Source organism: Propithecus coquereli, unplaced genomic scaffold, assembly GCF_000956105.1.
Source record: "Propithecus coquereli isolate 6110/MARCELLA unplaced genomic scaffold, Pcoq_1.0 Scaffold675, whole genome shotgun sequence".
NCBI classification, from domain to species: Eukaryota; Metazoa; Chordata; class Mammalia; order Primates; family Indriidae; genus Propithecus; species Propithecus coquereli.
The window spans coordinates 380952-394307 of NW_012152785.1; the positions used below are offsets into that span (position 1 = coordinate 380952).

Genomic DNA, 13356 nt, shown 5'->3' on the forward strand with positions numbered 1-13356 from the left:
ATGAAACATAGGAACTTTAATTTCACTATGTTTTCAATTAACTCTTCACCACCAGAGGCTCACAGCCCTGGGGTGGAAAAAAAAGAACTGATGAAAAATACAAAATACTATGAAAATGTAATAATAGAAAAAAGATCACAATACTGCGGAAGTATGCTGGAGACACACTTAACTATTTCTGAACATAATCGGCACAGTTTTAAGCTGTATCTTGAAGGAAAAGTAGAGTTTTGCCAATTTGCAAAGATGTGGACAGATGTTCCACACCAAAGAATCAGCATATATAGAAGTATAAATATGGGATGTGAGCGTCTATATTGAATTTCAGAATATTTTAGTAGTTTAGTCTATCTAGACACAAATTGGAAGCTGGACAATGATATTATTTGAGGCTCAAGAAAAATGAAGACTTCAGATAATAGAGGACTTTATTATATTCTAGAATTTTGATTTTAGTGCTTTATTATTTGTATGAACTAACGGTTTTAAGCTAGAGCAGGAGCTAAGGTACTGAGGGATGAGGTACACAAGGGACTCATCTGGGAACGTTTAACACATTGAACTTAGTAATTTTCTCCTTTCATAAAAAGCAAAACAAAACTGTCTTTATAATACTCTAGCACATAATTAAATTATGTAATATAATTACCAGAAAACCCTCCACAGTAATTATGTAAATCATTGAAATGTGAACTGTAAGTAAAACAAATAAGAAATGGTCAATCTGTTTGAAAAGATTATTCTCTCCATCCTGTCCATTATTATCAGTTTTCTTCCTTTATTACTGGCATGGTAATCTGTGGACTCCGGTTCTTTGCTGTGGGGATTCAGTAGTTCCCCCCTAGGCCACAGTTTCACTTTCCATGGTCTGTTTCCCATATTCAACTGTGGTCAGAAAACATTAAGTGAAAAATTTCAGAAGTAAACAATTCATAAGTTTTAAATTGCCTGCCCTTCTGAGTAGCATGATGAAATCATGTGCTGGCCTATTCCATTCCACCGGGAATATGAATCATCCCTTTGTCAAGAGTATCCATGTTGTATATGCTACCTCCCTGTCAGTCACTCGGAAGCTGTCTTAGTTATTAGATCAAAACAAACACAGTATATATATAAGGTTTTGTATTATTGCAGGTTTCAGGCAGTGGATGGGAGTCTTAGAATGTATTCCCTGTAGATATGGGGGGGGGGCTACCGTTTACAGTTTTCTGTTTTGGGAGAAGTTTTCTGAATGTGTTAATTTTAATGTTCTCAAGAACCAAGATGGATATAAATTGACTTGGTGTGTTTCTAACTAACTTATCTGGATAAGATGCCCACAAAAAGTGAACTTACTCTTTCAGGTGGATCCAAAAAACACTCACATTTTCATCCCAACATAATTTCTTCCTTTGTTCTTCAAAACCCCTTACCCCTAAGTCTGGTCATTCTTTGGAAACTGCAAGAAGAGAAAATGGTATAGTGCTTAAAATGTCCCCTTTAAATAAAGTCAGTAAGTTGTGTCCCTTTTCTCTGGGATTTCATTTGGAGCTCATTTCCTTATTAACAAAAGTATGCCTCTAGACTTCTTTTTTAGCTAAAATATTGTGGCATTGAAGCCAAGCTCATGAGCTGAATCAGGGCTTTGCTCATTTAACTTTTTTAAATGTCCTTGTTTAATGCCACTTTTTAAAAATGTAAATGTTTTGTTCAGCGAATAATTTACCATTTCATACCATCTTAGAACTACTAACTGCAAACAGATTCTATTAATAAAGTTGTTAACTTAGAGAACAAAAACTAGCCAACTATATGGTGCTAAAAGTAACAGCAGTCACATGGGCACATGTGGGAGAATTTTGACCTTGTAGAACTTTTCTAACAATTGCCAAATTGCCCTTTATTATCCCAGTTCATTTGGAATTCTGAGTTATAAAGGTAATTTGGTAATCTTGTTGCATCCTACTGTTTATAGATAGGATGCACAACTGGACGCAAATAACTCCCAGAGATGCTAAGAATCAATATCTTACTTATAATGGATTTAGTAGTTCTTGGGTACTGAAAAGGATGGTTTTGTTTTTTTATCAAATTCCCAGAAAAGTTAAATAATAAAAAAGTCATGCCAAATATGGGCAGAGGGCAGTATCTTTGTATAAATGTAAATAACTGAATTTAAATGTTTAAATAGGTTTAAATTTGAACTAAACATGGAATGAGCTATAAAAAAAAAAAAAAAAACCTTAAGATTATTTTCTTCAATCATTTCTCCATCCTTAGGAAGATTGTTGGAAAAAATACATAGCAGTGTGTCTGGAGGCCTGCTGAATCCTTTCTTCTTTCTCACAGGCATAAAACCACATTTCCTTACCTTATTTGCTGGGTAAGCCGTGTGACTAAATGTTGGCCAATAAAATGTGGGATTAAATTCTCTGCACCATTTCCTGGCCAGGCTTAACCTTCTCCCCTTATAGATGAGAAAATATCCAGGGAATCTTTAAGAACAATATGCTAATAATTATAGAAACACAGATAAAAGGAACCTAAGCTCCTGAATCCCAGCTTGGAGGAGAGCTGCCAGCCTGGGAACACCCTCAATGAATTCTTATGTGAGCAAGAAATTTAGGGGTTACTTTATTATATTAGCTACTACTGTTTCAACTTATATTAGTTGTTCAACATTTTATTGGTTTGAAACAACTAATCATATAATATATTAACCATATTAAACATCTTTCTCATTTATGTTGCAATGTTTCATAGTTTTGAGATTTTTGAAACAGTATACGTGGTAAAATACTTTTATTGTTGTATGCTATTTTATTTTTATATGTTCAATTGCTAGCTTTGGCAATATGCCTTTGCCGTTTCAGATTGCATTGAAGGCCAACATACTTGCCTTCCTTTACAGAAAAAAAATTAAGTATAGAATGGTTTCTGAAAACTTCACATGCCTCTTTCCCTCTCTAATGTTTTCAGATTTATTTACCGCCTCTACTGGTATGCACGTACTCCCAGAAATGTTAAACAATGTTATTAATCCTTGGTTATCAGGATGATCCCTTCTGTTGGGATTACCCCAAGTGGAAAAACTTCTCTTACCTGCAATCAAATTTGGGGGAGACACAAAATGATAGTGCAAGATTAGTGTTCTTTGTGAGGTGTGGGGAGAAGGTCATGAATTGAAATGAAAAGCAGTAATCTAAGATAAGTAGCATTGCGAGCTAAGGTACACATGGATTTTACATCTCAGGAATGTCTTCATTCCATTATTGATCTTCGAATTCCTTAGGAAAAATTAGTTTTCAACAAATAACCAGGTGTTAAACAGAGACTTTAAAGATAAAATATTCATTTATCTTAAAATTTTAAACTCAATTATTGGCCCACACCTCTCCCTTCCCCTGCGACCCAGTTGGCTTATTTTTATTGGAATGGCCACTAAATTTTTAAATCTCAGGATAATCAGAATAGTTAGAGTAGTTTAGGCCACTATAAAAGGAAATCCCCAAATTTCAATGGTTTAAAGAGCAACAACCAAAAAAGTGTATTTTTGCTCACATGACAATCTAAGGTATGTGTTTCAGGTTGGCCATAATTCTTCTCCAGGCAGTTCTCTGTGTAGCTATTCAGGGACCTGGGCCAGCTCAGAATCTACCATCTTCCAACATTCTGTTTCAAAATAACTCCAATCATTCTGTTTCCATTTCAGTAAGTGGAAAAGGGGAAATGGCAGAAATCAACATCTAGATATTTCCTTAACCAAGTGACATGGGAATTGTAAATTTTACTTCAGCTTACATTTCATCTTGAAAATCCAGACACATGCCCACACTTAGCTATAACAGGACAGAGGAATGCTGTTCCTTGATTGGCAACAATGTCCTAGTTACACCTCGATTATTTAGTAAAAACAGAAAATGGTGTTGGTGAAGAGCTAGCACATTAAACACATAATTTTAGAAAAGTTATAAATTTTAATCACTGTAGTGATTTTAAAATGACTGATTTCAATTAAGAATGCATAATTGGGTACATAAAATGATATAGAGTAGAAACATTTATATTTTAAATATGTATTGGTAAAATAAATTATTCTTAAAATAAGAGAATGAATATTTCTCTTTTTAATTCAAAGCAAATCTCAGATGAACATTTTTGGTTGTTTTAAAAATCTTTATTTCTAGTAATTTCAGTTTTCAGATATTAATATTCCATAATCCAAACCAAACTTTTCTGAACTCTAAGGTGAAGCATGGCCATTTGATACAATTAATACTTTCTGCATTTTTTCTAATAAATCTAATAAATCAAAAAAGTAAAAGAAAATGAAAACATTATGTCAAAATGTAAATGAGAGTTATGAGTTGCAAATTAGCTTTGTAAAGACCATAAAAAAGGGTCGAGAGGTGGCATTTACTATTTTGCATAATATTTTTCAATGTACCAGCTCTATCTAAACAGAGATTCAAAATCCATTATTCTGTTTTAAGAATTAAAATAATTTCTATATTGAGCCACTGGTAATTGCTTGGTTGTTGTACTATAAGAATAGACCTATCATTATCTTCTTCTAAAATTATAAAAGCACAAAATAATAAGCAACCAACAAATAATAAACATCACAGTAAGTACTTTAGTATTTACTGAAGGGAAAACGTACTGGGTTGCCAGCTAAGTTTTTAATGACAGATAATTAGTGGGTAATGTGACCTATGTAAAAGCAGCAATATAATAAAAAGCCAAGCCCTCCTTTCACATTACTTAATCAATCATGTCATGCCTCTGTTTGCTTTTCATATTTAAAAACTTCTTTACTTTCTGCTAATGGTTCTTTGGAAGACACATAATGAACTTTGTAAAATTATTCAAGGATTTTACAAAGGCTACCCTACAGTCAGTAAAATAATTTAGTCTGTCATTGTTAGAAGAGAGATTTTTAACATTATTTTCGTGTCTATAATTTATAATATTGAGATATTTTATATGTATTGGGAAAAGATTTGATTTTGTCTTCCTTCAAATTCTGTGAACTGAAGTTATTTCCTAATGTGTTGACATCTGGTGATTTTTAAGGATAGGAGGAATCTCATAATGGAAAAGCAATTTTGCCCCATAGAGACATATGTTTACTTTCATAACGGCCAGATTTATAGTAATTCTTAAGATAAGTATACATTTGATTATCTTTGCTCCCTAGGGCTGTTGTAGTACTTGAAACAGATTCATTTTGTTAGTTTCATGACTTCCTCAAACCAATCTTTCGTAGAATCACTTAATTAGGTTAAATGAAAGATCAGGCATCATCTGCTTCATCTGTCATTGGATGCACATCTACACTATCTGGAAAACACTGAGTTCTTAAAACTTTTAAAACCGTATAATATGCCTTTCTATGACTGTAATTAAATATCCGTATATTTTAGAAGCATACACACAACCAAAAACCTCAAAATGTAACAAATATTTATCATGCATTGTTCCTCTTTTATTTGGTTCTTTCAGTCTCTTTTTGACAAACAACAATACATCAATAATATTAGTGTCTTGGAGTTTGCATGCCCCAAGTCATCTCATCATTCTTCCTTCTTTCTCTCCTACCTTTTCTTAAAACAAACTTCTTAAAGAGTTCGTGGCATTTCTTTATTCTTTGTTGTTGAAGCATCCCCCACCTCTCTTTCTCAACATCATCTCCAGCATGCTTCAATTACTTTTTGGAATGAATTAACTCCAAGTAATAGCCCCTACCTCACATAAATATGCTAATAATACATTTTGATTTATTGCCATTCAAGTGATTATGAAGTTTCTTGATATCTACATACAGTTGTGTATCTTTATTCAAACCGATTTCCACAATTGTTTTTTTTTTTTGGCCATTGAGAAAAATCAGTTAATGCTACTTTACTCATAAAAATTCTGTTCTCAAACTCACAGTGTAAGGAATAAAACAGACCATAGAGATCATTTAGTTGGCCTAATAATTCCATCATTCAATACCTGAATCTGTAAACAGTGCCTAAGTAATATGTCCTTCATACAAATATAGTATACGTTTCAGAGCACAGCAGCTAAGACTTTGAGCAATTGTGTTCCCCATAGTTGAAGGTCCGTGAGGCATACTCTTATTACTGCCACATGTACATTTTTGCTAAGAGGTTTTCAGCCAATTATCTATGTGGATCTTCTGAAAATAGTTATGCTTTCATAGTCACCATATTCATTTTACATATCTTTCATTTAATCCAGACAGAAATATCAAGAAACCTAACAGTAGTTGAAACATATAATATTACTTGAGAGTAGATTGACTCCTGTAGTCCAAGTGAGTTACCATTCTAAAGAATGACATTGGACCTCCATCTCAGGATGATAGACTAACATTTATACACACTGAAATTCACTTGTCATCAGTTTTAGAAGTAAATATCATGGAAAGGTCAACATGTCTGGAATAGATCATAGAGTCTAAATGTGAATATTGATTTTGAGTGGAAAATGCAGTATCTTACACAATTTACCAACAAATTTACCAAATACAATTAATTATGAATTTTTCAAGAGATGTTCTACCTATATAGATAGACTTTTGGTATTTATTTAAACTGAAAATGGATCAACCTTATTATTAAGAATTTTCATGATTTAATGTCACACTAATACTTATTTTTTTAATGTACATGTATTTTCAAATGTAATTTACATAAAAACATAAATTCAAAATTTTTATTTGTATATATATAAAAGAGAAAGGGCAGATGTTCCTAAGGTATTTTTGTTAACCCCTTGAACAAGTTGATATTTTCCTAACCCTAGAGAAAATATTGAGTCAATTCCAATTTTTATTATTATTCAAATTTAATATACCAAATCCAAAATAAGAATATTATACATATGAACATCGTGACATTTTAAACAAATTCAAATATTCTTTAATCGAAAAATAGTCTTATCAGTTTCCTTAAGTAAAAAATTTTCCCTACCAAGTAAAAAATTAGTACTTTGTTGATTACTGTGAATTGATTTTGTAAAGGCAAAAATTGCATACAGTATATTTAAAATAAGTTTCTCCAGAAGCTTTATATAGAAGAACGAAATTAGAGTATATTTTATAAATAACTAATATTCTACCTCCTGACATGCAAAAACAGGAAAAAAGTACAATTTATAATACAGAGACATTCATTTTTGTAAACTGTAAAAAATGAAAACAGTATTATCACAATGGCTAAGGAAATAGTGAATGAGCAGTTCTAGTTAATCAGTAAGAACAATAGTTTAGGGATAACCATTGGTCTTGAATGCAAAGAATGTAAAAAAAAAAGCTATCTGAAAACTCTTAATACAATGTAAAACAAACCCACACACAGAGAGCAACATTTGATTGCTAATGTTGTTTTCTACTTTAATTTAAATTTATTGTCCAAAATAAGAGCTGACTTTACCTGAAGATAACCTTTCCTGTCTTTTAGGGCACTATTAAAATCTTGCCTCAAACATGATAGATTTTTCCTCTTTAACTGTTTAAAGAATGACTCTGACAATCCTTCATTACAGTTTTCATAACCTCCCTCTGTACCCACGTGGAATTTAATTTCTCCTTCACATCTTCAAGGTTATTCATGGTTTGGCATTTGCTGGAGTAGCAGAGTGAAACAAGTCTTCCTGCAAAAAGGAACTCAAATCCAAACAGTTCACTTTAAATCCACTATTTAGAATTTAGGACAGGCTTTTTCATATAAAGAGTGATTTTATAGATCCCATTCTTCTTTCACTGCATTATATATATGAGAAATTTTAATTTAAGTTAAACATATAATAAGATAGATTAATGTTATTTTATTAGTAATTAATGCAAACACATTTTGAGGGAAAATAGCACCCTAATTAAAGTCCTAAGGTGATGAGTCTGGAGAAGTAGGTAGAGCTAGATCGTGAAGGGACCTAATGAGCCATATTGAAGATTTTGTTCATTATCCCAGAGAAATCTGAAGACATTGAATGGTGTTAAACAGGCAAATGACATATGCAGGGGTTCTTTATAGAAGACATTCCGTGCTTCCACATTCTGTATGAGAAGTAGATCTTGTCTAAAGTTTAGTCAAGGGGAACTTAAAGATTATTTTGGTCAATACATGTTTAGCTGTTGGGTGGGATGGTAGTTAAAATCTGGAACAATGGCTGGGCTTCTCTGTTTATGAAGTTTTTATCAAGGAAGCAAGACCAGATGATTTCACGTGCTGCATGAGGGCAGAGTACACACACACACACACATACACACACACACACACACACCCCACCTTATATTGATCAAAGCAATTCACAAGCCCAGCACAAATTCAAAGGCAGAAAAAATAGAGTCCTCTTCTTTATAGAACAAACAGAAAAATTTGTGTTCATTTTTAATTCACCACAGTCTAACTTCTGTCCACAATTATTTACAACCATGGTCCTCAACCCCTGGGTGGTGGACCCGTACAGGACCATGGTCTGTTAGGAGCCAGGCCACACAGCAGGAGGTGAGCCAGCAAGTGGCAATGAGCAAGCTAAGCTTTATCTGTAATTCTGTATTTACAGCCACTCCCATCACTCCCATCACCACCTGAGCTCCACCTCCTGTCAGATCAGCTACAGCATTACATTTTCATAGGAGCACAAACCCTACCATAAATTGCCCATGTGAGGGATTTAGGTTGCATGCTTCTTGTGAGAATCTAATGCCTGATGATCTGAGGTGGAGCTGAGGCGGTGATGCTAGTGCTGGGGAGCAGCTTCAAATACAAATTGTCATTAGCAGAGCGGTTTGACTGCACAATAAATGTAATGCACTTGAATCATTCCGAAATCATCCCCCCCCACTCCCCCACCCCGTTTGTGGAAAAGTTGAAATTTGTCTTCCATAAAACCAGTCCCTGGTGACAAAAAGGTTAGGGACCACTGATTTAGAATCCTCTCACATGCACGCACACCAACAAATATCCACAAAACAAAACAAAATACTATGCTCTTACGATCTCCAAGAGTTGTGTCCCATTACAGCATCAGGCTTGAAGTTTAGGTTCACATTATTTAAGTTAAGTCCAAATGTGGATGAGGTTCCTTAAGTGTAGCTCTTCTTGATTCGAGTGTCTGTGTATTAAAGATAAAATATCTGGCTAAAATATAATGATGGAACAGGGACAGGGAACCATAGTAGACACTCCTGGTCATCTCCTGGTTTTTGTTTGTTTGTTCGTTCGTTCGTTTGTTTTTTATGCATTTCTCATTATAGCCAGTATACTTCTTCAAAATTCTGTCTGGAAATATCCTTAACCAGATCCACAAGTTCGTCAATTCATAAGTTCATCTCTTCCAAGTTACTACAGGTAAAAATGTTGCCAACTGGTTTGCAACTACCATACAAGAGTCGTCATGTTTCTAGCCTTGAATAACTATTTTCTCATTACCTTTAATCCTCCTCTATCTGCCCTTCCTCCAGCCCCTCTTAAAAGCCCCCTCATTCATTTTCCAGCTACTGCCTGCCAGCCAGTCCCAAAACAAATGCCATATGTCCAGTCCCAAAATCAATGTCATATGTTTTAGGTGTTTGCTATGGCACTACCCGACTTCTAAGAATCAGTTTTTGTCTGTGATCTCTCCCAGAACTTAATGACTAAAAGCAAGGACAATTTATATTTTCTGAAGGTCCTGTGAGCTGCCTGAACTAATCTCAGGTGGGCATCCTCCTAAAATTAAAATGACTAGAATGACTTGGGCTTTCTCTCTGTGTGTTTTTTCGTACTCAGAGGCTGCACTAGTATTTTTCACTTGCAATCTCAGAGCAGCTTTCCCATATGTGAGAGCAAGCTACAGGCTTCACTTTCATGGAAGCAACAATGTCACTTTCATCTCATTCTGTTGGTCAGATTAATGGCAGGAATGACCTGTATACCAGAAGAGGAAAGATAAACTCCACCTCTGGATGGGAGGAAGAGCAAAGAAATTTTAACTGTTTTAATCTGCATACCATGATAATGATCTCTTTTTTTTTTTTTTTGAGACAGAGTCTCACTCTGTTGCCCTGGCTAGAGTGAGTGCCGTGGCGTCAGCCTAGCTCACAGCAACCTCAAACTCCTGGGCTCAAGCAATCCTTCTGCCTCAGCCTCCCAAGTAGCTGGGACTACAGGCATGTGCCACCATGTCCGGCTAATTTTTTCTATGTATTTTTAGTTGTCCGATTAATTTCTTTCTATTTTTAGTAGAGACGGGGTCTCGCTCTTGCCCAGGCTGATTTCAAACTCCTGAGCTCAAACAATCCGCCCACCTCGGCCTCCCAGAGTGCTAGCATTACAGGCGTGAGCCACCACACCCGGCCGATAATGATCTCTTATATTCAAAAGGTAGAAGAACAGGTAGATTAGAAAAGTAGAATATCTATGCAAATAATTTATTGAGAGCAAATGTTACATTATGAATGGTGGCATAAAAACAATGGAAAGTTTCTTTTCAATCTATTCAAAATGTTATATTATTTCTAATTTTATAACATTTATATTCTCAATTTTAAAAATCCAGGATTAAAGAGGGTTTAGATATATTATCTTATTTATTTAATTTACCAGGGTATCAGGTAGTTGCTATACATAAAGAAGGGAAAGATCAAATTGTCAATCAGTCCTAGTAAACATAGTGAATCTGTTTTTGGTAAATGCATATTTAAAACCTAATGGATGCTAAATAATAAATTACCATATTTATGGAGAAATTATGATATTAAGTCGTGTTTGCCAAAACAATCCCTCAGGACTTTTTAGCATTTTTTTCAATGTTTAACAACAATGGGTGGAGAGTGTATAAAGAAACAGGGTAGGGAGATATAGATGTATTTTTTAAACAAAAAATAGCAAAAGCAAAAAAATTAAAAATAAGTTAAATCTGGGGACATATATATTATGGTATCTTTCTTATTTTAATTATGCTTGAAGCATTTTATTATTTTTAAAATTAAAGAAAAATAGAAAACTTTCCTTTGTATTGCTTCATTGTCTTTGGCTTAAAAATCAAGTGATTATGCAGGGGGAGAATTTTATTTGTAGTTATCCTGATCATAATAAAAACTACATCTAAAAATAATATATTCATTGTAACTTTATCAACAAAAGTATAAATGAAAATGAAACACTTCCACTTTCTCAAGTAGTGATTAATTTGTTTACCTTAAGGTATTGAGTACTAACTGTATATCCTCCTCCCTAAATGGCCTAATTGTAAATGGTCACTGTCTTTCTAGGATATGAATAAAAATGAAAAATAAAAACATTAGATAGCTTGTTTCAAAAGTTTGCTATCATGTCCTTAGAAAAGTCCAAATGCACAAATTTCATTTATAAAGGAGAAAGAAACCATTCCTAGGTTGGTAAATGAGCTAAAATTCAAAAAATTATTTTCTCAGAGATTATTACTAAGCATATAGATACCTACGTTACAGCCTGTTTTTAGTACATAGATCAGGCAGTCAGGAATGAATATGCTTGGCCTATTCATTCCATCAAAGAAGCAGCTCCCTGGTTCTGTCAGGTTTCAGTGTGAAAATGTCAGCTCTTAGCGCACCCCTGGTCAAAGAATGAAGTAAATAATGTCCCTATTTTACAGATAAAGAAATAAGCTCAGGGAAGCCAAGTCATTTTCCCAAGGTCACACAGGTAGTAAGTAGCAGAGGCAGAATTCAAGACTGACCTCATGAGCCTACTAAATCAGAATTTTTGAGCATCATTTCAGGAAATGGGAAAATTTTAGTAAGTACCTCCAAAAGATTCTTATGGATTTCAGGTTTGAGAGCCAATGAGTAAAAGGGATTAGAATATACTCTATTAGTGAGAACAATAAGATAAAATGAAATGAATGAACAAACATACAAGTGCCCTACATTGCATAGATTGCAGTTTTAGATTTCAAATACTTTGAGAAACTGCTTATACTTCAGTTTTCATATCTTCAAGATGAGGATGCTTTGTGCAACTGAGGACAACAAAACTCTTAATGATAGGAAGCAGGTAGCCTTTGGAAAAAATGTAAAAGGCAGGGTTTAATCCTTTGGTCCTTTATTAATTTTTGTATCTGTAATCTATCCTAACAACTCTGGGAGAACTGGAGTCTCCTGATTCATGTCTTTTTAAAACTGTTTTTCTTAGTTAAATATGTAAAATTAGATCACTCTGATGCAATTACTCCAAAGATACAAATAATAAAGAGTTCCAGTGGGTGATTTTTTCCCCTTCCCATTTTCATTAAATTTCTTCATAGTAGGTATAAAAGCAGTTCCTTAATTGGTACTGATTTGCAAATATATTGAATTCAAACATGTCAAAATAAATTAGAGTTGTCTTTCAGTAGAAAGAAAGCAATAGAGCCAGATTGAATCCCAGGGAAATTTTATAGCATCTATTTACAAACACTTTTATATCCTAAACTGCATGGCATTTAAAATAATTAGGAGCTTTATGTGACACATACAACATTTACTTTTATTGTTACTTCTTGAACCCAACAATAAAAGTAGATTCTAAATTGTAGAATAATTGTTTCACCTGTATTTATACTGTAAAAACTGGATCTAACATTTGGACACTGCAAATTATGTTATTTTAGTGTAGTCATTGTTCAGATAACTCAGAGATGTTAAGATATATTTAATTGGAAGAGATTTATTGTAATCTACATTTTCAATAAAATTAAAAATGTTGAAAATATATTTATGAATTAATTTATATCTCCATAAGAAAAATTATAAGTACTTTGCATACAAATACTGAAGCAGTTAACTTTTCTGGTTCTCACTTCATCCGCAAAGATTTATTTTTAAACAACAGATTTGGAGTTTATTTAGATCAATCTTTTTCTTTCTAAAATGTAGCTGTTTATGGTACATCCATATGATATAATATTCTTCAGCAATAAAATGAAATAAGACATCAAGCAACAAAAAGACATAGAGCAACTTTAAGTGCATATTGCTAAGGAAAGAAGCCAGTCCAAAAAGACTACATGCTGTATGATTCCAGCTTTTGACATTCTGGAAAAGACAACCATACAGAATCAGTACAAAGGTCACTGGTTGCCAGGGGTTGAGGAGGAGAGTGCAATGATTAGATGAAGGACAGGAAACTTTTAGGTCGGGTGAAAAAAAGTAAGGTCTATTAATTTAAAATACAGACAACTATTTTACATGTAAAGTTTAGGGAGGTAAGGACAATGCAAAAAGTGACATTAATGAGCTAATCAAATTTGAATTTGATATCTACTATAACTGTATTTTTTTTTTTTTTTTTTGAGACAGAGTCTCACTCTGTTGCCCGGGCTAGAGTGCCATGGCCTCAGCCTAGCTCACAGCAACCTCAA

At 33.7% G+C, this 13356-nt stretch overlaps 1 protein-coding gene across 1 annotated transcript in view; it reads left to right on the forward strand.

Annotated features, from left to right (window-relative positions):
- The window catches only part of PCDH15 (protocadherin-related 15), a 493462-nt gene that overhangs the window by 356422 nt on the left and 123684 nt on the right, over positions 1-13356 (forward strand). The window lies entirely within an intron of this gene.